The sequence below is a fragment of the Carassius auratus genome, unplaced genomic scaffold, assembly GCF_003368295.1.
Source record: "Carassius auratus strain Wakin unplaced genomic scaffold, ASM336829v1 scaf_tig00015539, whole genome shotgun sequence".
NCBI classification, from domain to species: domain Eukaryota; kingdom Metazoa; phylum Chordata; class Actinopteri; order Cypriniformes; family Cyprinidae; genus Carassius; species Carassius auratus.
In genome coordinates this window covers 71-9,771 of record NW_020524600.1, presented here as the reverse complement: position 1 = coordinate 9,771, position 9,701 = coordinate 71, and the positions used below count along the sequence as shown (strand labels likewise).

At 37.0% G+C, this 9,701-nt stretch overlaps 1 pseudogene; it reads left to right on the top strand.

Moving 5' to 3' along the window:
- The first annotated feature begins 7,509 nt into the window (after nt 1-7,509).
- LOC113074866 (SERTA domain-containing protein 4-like) lies at nt 7,510-9,499 on the top strand (annotated as a pseudogene).
- Nucleotides 9,500-9,701: the final 202 nt, after the last annotated feature.

Below are 9,701 nucleotides of genomic sequence, written 5' to 3'. Positions count from 1 at the left end.
GAGGCAGACAGACATGGCACATTGCCAAAACAGATGAACTACACTTATGATCTCTCAACTGTGTTAAGAGCAAACAACTATTTTTTAAGCCCCTAAGAATACACACAGTATCATGTGTTTTCGTTATGAGAAGTTATACTAATGATCAAATATTGAATGTATATTTGGTCCATATGAGGAATGCACTAGGCAAAGAGTGTACATTATGTCCATGTAGTCAACATTTGCGTACAACTAGTTTATATTAAAAGGCCCTTACAGTTGCAAAGTAATTTTTGTATAAACTATTTAATCTATCTATCTATCTATCTATCTATCTATCTATCTATCTATCTATCTATCTATCTATCTATTTCAAAAAATATAACTGTGACTGAATTTATAATAACTACATGTAGAACAATAGATCTGACATATATTTATATTCCTACTATATATTTCATCATTTAAAGAAAAATATATTTATTATTTATTAATTCAGCGAGTGCATTTAAAAAAATACCTTTTTAAATTTTAAATTTAATTATAGTCAAATAAAATTAAATATTTCTATCATACATGCGAGCTATCATCTGACCAAGATTCCTTCTTGTTTTTATTTGTAAAATTCACTATAATTACACTGGATCTCTAAAGAAGCTAATGACAGTAAGGTCACACACACAATGTTCCTTTCACACATTAAAACAGCCAAGCTATGTGTGTGTGTGTTGTAAGGGCAAGGAGCCAGACGTCTGCTACCACTTGATTTCCTTACAAGGAGAAGAAGTGTACAAGATGAAAGCACAATAACTTTATAGATGGATGCAGAGTGTGTGTTTCTGTCCTGATGAATTTGCAATTACTGTTGCATGGGAAAATTGTGCATTGGTGTCTGTGTAGTGTAAGTCAGGAGAGATCTATGTGTGTGAGGCTATTGTTGTTGTTGTGTAAGAGAGAGAGAGAGAGACGCTATTGTGCGTGGCTGAGATGGTGTGTGTGTGTGGATGGGATTATTTCTTGCTTCATTATCAGCAATAGGTTGACTGCGCTGGCTGTAGCATCTGTTCCTGGTGCCGCGGGGCAGGAGTGTGTGTGTGTTTGTGTGTATGTGGGTATTCCCCCAGAGATCACTGTGCCAGTTTAAGAGTGTCTGGCATACTGCCATGCATTGATCCCTCGATCTACAGCAGGCACAAAGGAAAACCCACGCAATCGTTTACCGCCTGTGGTTCTCATCAGTCCGTTCCAGTCATTTGTGTCTGGGCACGGTAAGGATTTACTTCAAGAGACTTCTGAGGAGTCTGTGGGCTGCTCGTAATCATCTAAAACTTCTACCCAGGCAGTTTCAGAAAACTGTGGTTAGGGAGGGACACAGCACCTCCTATGCAGATCATCTTCCTGTCAAACCTTCACATTCAGAAATGACTCATCAAAAGGCTCACCTCGTTCAAACACCCACAAAATAAATTGTAGATAAACAATGGATACTGTATGTGGTAAAAACCGTACTGTCATCACATTTGGTACAAACACATGATCAACAGTCTGAGAGCTAGTACATTATATGAATAAGGTTTTGCAGTTAATCTACACTCTTCATCTCTCTATCCAGGTATACATGACTCAGGGCGTAACTGAAGGATAATTTATTTTTTTTCTTTAAAGAAATCAATACTATTTTTTAGCAAGGACATATTAAATTGGTCAAAAGTGACAATAAAATAATTTATAATCGTACAAAAGATTAGCAAATAAATGATGTTCTTCTGAACTTTCTATTCATTAAATAATTCTGAAAAGATGTGTCATGATGTCCATGAATACTATTAAGTACACCTGTTTTCAACATTCCAATAGTAAACAATTTAATAAGCAATAAAACAGTAAACATTTTCAAATGTAATAATAGTTTTCACAATATTAGTTTTTACTGTATTTTTGGATCAAATAAATACGCCTTGGTGAGCATAAGAAAATCTTTTTAAAAACATTAAAAGAGTATTTACATGACATTGTAACATGATATATTACTATGGCCTGACTGAAATATAACTTTTTAAATGCATGTGAACACACTTCATAATTCCCATTTTTTAGTACTTGAAAATATTTTAGATTTAGCTTTATTAAACATAAAAGAATAGATAACTGGAAAAAATATAATTATATTTATATTTAATTTAAATTATATATAATTTAATATATGTATATACTAAAGTAACTTTAATAATATTAATAATAATGTTTATTAATAGATTATTTGTTCATAAGTTCATAAGACAAAAAAATGTGAGTGTTGCTGTCTGAATGCAAATAAATCACAGTCATCACATCATAAATCAGAGCCCACCGTGATGTATACATCACACTGATTTAAATGATAGCAGGGATGATGTGATTACCCTGCCCCTTTGAGAATACAGAGAGCATGTGCTGCCCTCCCTCTGCTCAAACACACGCACACACACACACACACAGCTTCAGGCACTGATTCTTTACAGCAGGGATGCATGGGTAGCCAGAACATTCCTTCAGCACTGATGTGGCGTTGTGTCAACACGATCATGTTACTGCAATAACCTCACACACACCGAGGCCGGGATGCAAGGCTGTTGGCTGAAGTCAGTATTATTTTTCTCTTATTTTATCTGTCTAACACCGTTACACTCTCCGCTTGCAGTGCAGACATGGTGAAACTCTTTTTCTCTCTCTCTCTCTCTCTCTCTCTTGGATATAACCTAGACAAGCTGAGCAGCCACAGAGCTCTTGGCAGGCGGCAAGGGTGTTCCTACTTCTCTTTTTTCCCCTCTTTCATTTATTTCCCTCATTTCCCCAGGCTTTGTATATGTGTGTGAGACATGTTTGGATGGATGTTTTACCTCCTCGACTGGGTGTTGCCTACATTTTCTGTCTGAGCGTGTGAGAATGAAGGAGACTACCTAATGACCTAGATTACAGTCTGCAGGATGTGTTCAGATCACCAATGCAACATTTCGATTCTTAAATAAACCTCCTCCGTCTCACTGATAGATTCAGGTCAAGCTTTAACCCAAACTGTTGAATGGAAGTCCTGCACCCTCAGGAGGACACATGTGGTTTAAATGCTTCCAGCACTCAGACAGAAAGCAGTTTCTGAGCAGATGGATGAAAGCTCCTGGAGAAGTGTGTAAGTGTGTGTCTATAGCCTTATGGTTGGTAAAGTCTACTGTGGTCCTTTCACCTTATTGGACATTGGGGCGTCACTTCAGCAGGGTGTGTTTCACACTTCACTGTGTGACTCAAGTGTGGGTTCTGCATGTGCGTACATGAATTAAAGAAGTCGTTCCAAATCGGTATGAGCTTTTTTCTTATATGGACAAATATTCTAGTTGTTGTGTAAAACAAATTACAAATAAAGCACAATAAAATAATGCATTCTAAGTCTTATGAAGCCATACATGCTTTTTTGAAGAAATGAAAATTTAAGCAATTATTCCTTAATCTCCCTTTGCTGTAGCTATTTGAATCCAATATCAAATGTCACTTTTAGACACCATCATGTCAACTTTTAAGTTATAAGTAATCATGAGACAACCAATGACGTGATGCAATTTGTCTAAAGGCACAATATATAACTGAATGCAACCGCATATAAGATTTGAGACCTACAAGTGGAAGCCAGGATTTTTTTAGTGAACAACAACTTGGTTTGTTTGTTTACAAGACAACATGGCATCAGAAGTAAACATGGCTTCAGAAGACTTGTAGTGCATGGACCACTTTTATAAAACTTTCATGCTGCTTCTTTGTAATGCCTATTCAATATTCAAAAATCTCACCTTTTGTATTCCACAGAAGAAAATACATGCCAATGTGTAAATTAAAATAATAATAATAATAATAATTTGTGTATCATTTTTATAATAATTAGTAATAATATTTACATATTTTTTAAATGTTTTATACACTATAGAAAGCAATAACTTGAGATATTAAATGAGATATTTTTTCACATCCATATTTTGTCCTAATTGACATCTTTGAATGTGTGCTCATATCGGTTACTCATGTTTCTCATAAATCATGGAAGTGTTTCTGGGTCAGGCCGTGTGGGCAGACTGTGGTGTTACTGATGACTCTCTAGCTCTGTGCATGTGTCATTGTGCCTCTGCCACAGACCGAGAACATGTTTGTGGTCGACATTCACTGGGGTTTTAGAATGATCTTTCAGCCTGGTGTTCTAAAGGGATGAGCAGGACATGAGCTGATTCCTAAATCCATTCTCAGAACCTGACTAATTGTGCAGTGTTTTTTTCTTTCTGGTTTAAGTGCTACTGACAAAGCATTTTGTAAATTGTTTAAATCATTTCAAAGCATTACATTTTCTGGCAGATTAACCACTCAATACTTTAATAAGCTATTCATAAGAAGTGCATGTTCTTAAAAAGTTAGCTAAACGGACAAAACCTGCCTTTGGGGGCATAAGGAGATGTGGCAAAATAATTTGTAAATTATTTAATAAATCATGATTAACATTTAATATGAATGCAGTTATTCTATTTCAAAAATAGAATACAGCAAAAATTCAGCATTTAAGTCCCCATTAAGATAGCAAGTAAATGTGTGAGTAAGCTTTAACAGCTTTTATGACCCAGTAAATAGCATCATGAGCATTGGATGTTTTGGTTTTAGTGAGTTAAGCCAAAAACTACATGACCTCGATGGAAACCTGTAATTGTGGTTTTCGCATAGGAAAAACCACAACTGAAAGCTTATCCCTTACATGATTCCTTCGTTTGGATCGCTCATGCTTTCATTCTTTCACTCTCTCTGTCTGGTTTTAGCATCAACTGTTTTATAATGTGTAGTTTTAGCATCTACTGAGCTTCACAGTTCTAGTACACATTCCCTTCTGTACCCTGTGATATTTGTGTATGGGTGCGTGTGCGATTGATGAGGTGCAAATCCAATGGATCCTGCACCTTTTTATGTTTTCTTCACATGAAAAGGAAAGTGGAAAAGATGGAGAGAGAGAGAGTGCATAAAAGCGCAAAACGAGCAAAGAGACAAAGACAGACAGGAAGCTTATGTGTGTGTGTGTGTGTGAGAGAGAGAGAGAGAGAGAGAGCTCTGCTTCTGTGTCAGCTCTCGGTCTTCTAAAGCGTAAATTCAAAGCAGAGTTGTGGGCGGAATGAGAAACAGGTAACGACAGTACAAGGGAGAGGAGGAGAGTGGGATCTGCTCTGATTAAACACGTCTCTCGCTCACATGAGCTCAGTGTGATCCAAACCCTGCGGACACCGACTAAAAACAGGACGGGTTATTACAGCTGAATTAAATTTACTGCAAGAGGAACAATTTTTGTGTCTGTGTGCATGCAAAAAAAAAGTTTGTGATTCGTATTTAACCATTTTATTTTTACTTCTCATTTACTTGTACGATTCATTTTATTTTTTGTTAATTTAGTGCAATTAATTATTAAAAAATGTATTCCAATAACATCAACACAATTAGTCATGTCCATTAACCTCTATATAAATTTGATAATAAAGAGTTTTCACACATTTTTCAAAAACATGTGAGAACTGTGTCTGGTGACTCAGAAGAGCCTGGCGTAACGGCAGTTCAGTGTGTGCCAACTGAAGCCACTACATGAGAGTAATAGTGTCTGTGTGAAATTGTCAGTGAAGATGAATGCCCTTTGTAGAGGCAGTCATCCAGAACTTTTCCTCTCTCTCCTGTCACTGCGTGTGTGATAGAACAGAGAACAAAATGATTAAAGAGAGATCACACAAACAGATACCTTCCCTTTCAGCTTCTACTGAATGTCGTTCTCTCTCTATCTCGTTATCTGAGTTTCATAGTGTGTGTTTTTGGCTATTAGCTGTTTTAAAGAGTCTCGAAGGCATTTTCATATGCCTTGTTAGTGTAATCTTCAAAGATAGAGGAAATAACTTTACATGTTATTGTAGAGTAGCACACTGTTGTTGAGAGGTTGCTTCTTTTAAAGGGGTTGTAATGAGGATTCAGATTTTCCTTGATCTCTTAAGATAAGAGTTCATTGTAAAACATACTGTGACTTTTAGAATGCAACATTTGCTCCCCAGCGAGAAAAAACTTGTATTGATTACTACAATGCAAGAATCTTAACGTTAGAAACTAGTGGCTGTTTTTTTTTAAGTCTCTGATCAGTTCAATTAGATCTTAACAGTATGAGCACATATTTCAGTACAGATTGTTTTGTAAAGCTGTCAGAAATGTAATACAAGCTTTGCAAAGATGCTGCTACTGAAGGATTTTAATTATGAGTTGTTTCCAAAAACTTTACTAAAATTAAACTTTACTAGAAATACAATGTTTTTTTAAAAATAGTCAACATCAAAAACAATTTAAGATATGATGTTATGAACACACACACAGTGAATACAGTGCTGCAGAAAATAGAATTCAGTCAGTGTCAATTGAAAACCTGTGTTTAAAGCTGCAGTCGGTAACTTTTGACGCTCTAGCAGTTAAAAAACAACTGCTTGCGTCTTGCGGAAGAACATCGTAGCCGGAACTACTTGTCTCTGTTTATGTCTGTGAAGAATCACAAAGGTACTGGGTTACTCCGCCGCGGTACCCCCGAAGCAATCTAAAATAGTCCGAATATAAACACTTATTATAGGTGCACCCTAGTGATTCAGGACAAGCCAAAAACACGGTTTGGAAAATGGATTCATGGTGTACTCGCTTTTTATATACATTTTTATACATTTTGAACACAAACAAAGTTACGGACCGCAGCTCTGATTGGTTGTTTTTTACCGGGAGCGGATGAATTTCTGCAAATGGCAATAGGATCACTGGGAGGAGCCAGAGGAGCTTGATTTTTTTCACAGATTATCTGTCTCATATTCTACTGTCAGGACATAATGACAGGTTTAATAAATATGTAAAAAAAAATATATTTTTACAAAAGTTACCTACTGCAGCTTTAAAGGGTTATATCATCAAAAAAAGTTAATTCTTTCACATGTATTCATCTATATGTGGTTCCAAACCTGTATGATTTTTGGAACATATATGTCTGTGATTTGTAATATATACTGTATGCACACTATGTGTTATATAAATATGTGGATTTAAAGAATATTTCAACTGTTGTTGTGTTTACAAAGTATACAAAATGGGGTACAAAACAACCCTGGACCCCAGTGACTTTTACTGTACAGAATAAATGTCTTCTGTATTCCATAGAAGACATAAAGTCATCCAGGGTTGAAATAAAATGAAAATTCTCATCACTTACTCATGTATGACAGAATTGCATTATGCATTTTTTAAATAATTATGTTTGTGTGTTTGTTGTTTAGGACTGAGGTGAAACTATGGCTTTGGTCCTATCAATGAACCCTTTTTGTGAGCCTGAATCCGAAGCCCCGCCACCAATCTACCAACGATCTGGGATTCGGAGCATTGCAGTAAAAGCTGTATCTCCACCTCCTCACCACCAGGGGGTAACACCCAAGGGCTCATTGGAAGGTCTGAAACTAATCTCATCACTGAAAAACAGACTACCATGAACAGATGGTGCTGATGATGTTCCATTCCAAACTAGACGTTTCAAAATCTGTTATCCAGTTTTGGTACTAAAACAGGCCAGAAATTCTCTCCATACCAGTCTTTGATCTAGAAGACATAGCCTATTAATGAAACTCTGTCTGAACCTTCCCGTTTTGTCTCCAGAGCCCCATTACAGACGAGCTCCTGATCATGTGATGGATCGTGTGGCCCTGTCACGGATCTCATATTTCAAGAGGAAATTTGTGGAGGATGAAGAACCTGCACTGAGCTTCAGGAGTTACTGTCACACTGTAAGTGCTAGCCTTACATAATAGTACATATTTCTACACAACACTTTATATTATTCATAATACTTTCAGTAATTCATGTAACTGTATGACGCTGTAATAATTTTTGCATAGACTAGCATTACCACTGAAGAACCTGTAAACACCAGGGTTTATTATTTTTTTTATAATTGTAAAGGTGAGGATGGTGATATTTCATGCAGAAGTCACTTTAAAAATGTAGATTAATGTGATGAACTGTATGCATGCAGTGAATGTATTCCGAAATCTTTCAGCTTCACATGAAATTCATGACTGGATTCATAATAAAGCATTCCTATTAAAATTCCTGAATTTAATTTCAGATTAAAATTCGCTGAGCATACCTCATTTGTCTTTTTTTTTTTTTATTATTAAATATGTTAATTGCAAATTTTTTTTACTTTGAAGATTTAGTTTTGAACGTAAATTAAACTCAAATTTTAGCCGTTAGAAATTCATATGAAAATATTTAATAAAAAAAAATTTTTTTTTTAGTAATTTTATTATTCATTTTAATTTAGTTTCTATTTTTTTGTAGTGCACATTTAGATTTTTTTTTTGCTTTCAGTTTTTATTTCTATTCCTATTTTACTAAACTGAAATATTTCTGCACTGCTAGGTTTTATCGTTTAACAGTTTTTGTTTCCCTACTGTTTATCACTTTATTACACTACATACCTCTGCAAACGAAACAAAGCATTCACCAACATCTTGCACCTTGATTTGTTCCTCACAACACATGAATCATACATGTTAGCTTGATAACTGAACTTACCTCATTTATGAATGTTCATTTTGTCTTCTGGGCCAGCAGGTGTCACCGGTCTTGGAGGAGCGTGCACACATTCTCCGTCTTTCTCTCGAGAAGCTGCGTTTCATGGATGACCCCGAGTCCTTCTTACGGCGCTCCGTACTCATCAACAACCTTCTCCGTCGTCTCAGAAACGAAATCCTCCTCCAGAGTGACTGGTGCTTCCCATCAGGTTCCACAGCAACACCTTATTCCCTCCAAACACCTGCCACAAATACCCCTCTTCCCCTCCTGCCCTGCAGCCCTGCATTACACCGCCCGGGCCGTACCGCAAACGCCTGCGTCTGCTGAGGCGTGAAGGTCCAGAGTGTGTCCCTGCCTGCTGCTGTTTATACGCATCCGGCCGTTACCTCCAGCTCCCCCTGTCTGTGTACGAACGGGATGTATACTCCAACTCTCACCCTTCTTCTTCATCATCATCAACTTCAGTAAGATTTCCACAGCTGCTGGAGGAGGAGGATGAGGAGGAGGACAGTGATGAAGAAGAGGACTCTGTGTGTCCTATGTTGGCTCTGTGTCATGCTGAAACCAGAGAGCAGAACAGGGCATGGGATGGTCTGCAGAGCCACAAGGAAAACAAGACCCTGGAGAAAAAGAGAGAAAAGGGGAAGGAGAAGGCTAGAGGAGGGGAGGTTTCACACCGATGGCTTTCAGACGCTATAGGTTCTGGACACCATGGGGCTCTCCCCAGGGCTCACTTGAGGGGAAAATAACAACAGAACACTTGCTGTGGAAACAAAGGAAGAAACTGGTTTCCAGCAGCTTTATAGATCCGTTATACAAACCAGAATATCAAAGTTTTCTTAATTTTTAGGTACTTTTTGTACTTCTGGATTACGCAACATCACAAATCAAAAGGACAGCGAAATCACTCGGCTTTTGCGGAAACTACCATACTGTGCCTTAAATGTTCTCGTTTAATGTGTTTGATGTGTTTGTGGATATTTGTGACTGAACCAATCCACAAAGAGTATGGAAGCTTGTTTCCATACACTCACAATTCAGAGACGAAAGGTGAACTGCAAGGTTGTTTATAAATTCATAATTGTGATAAG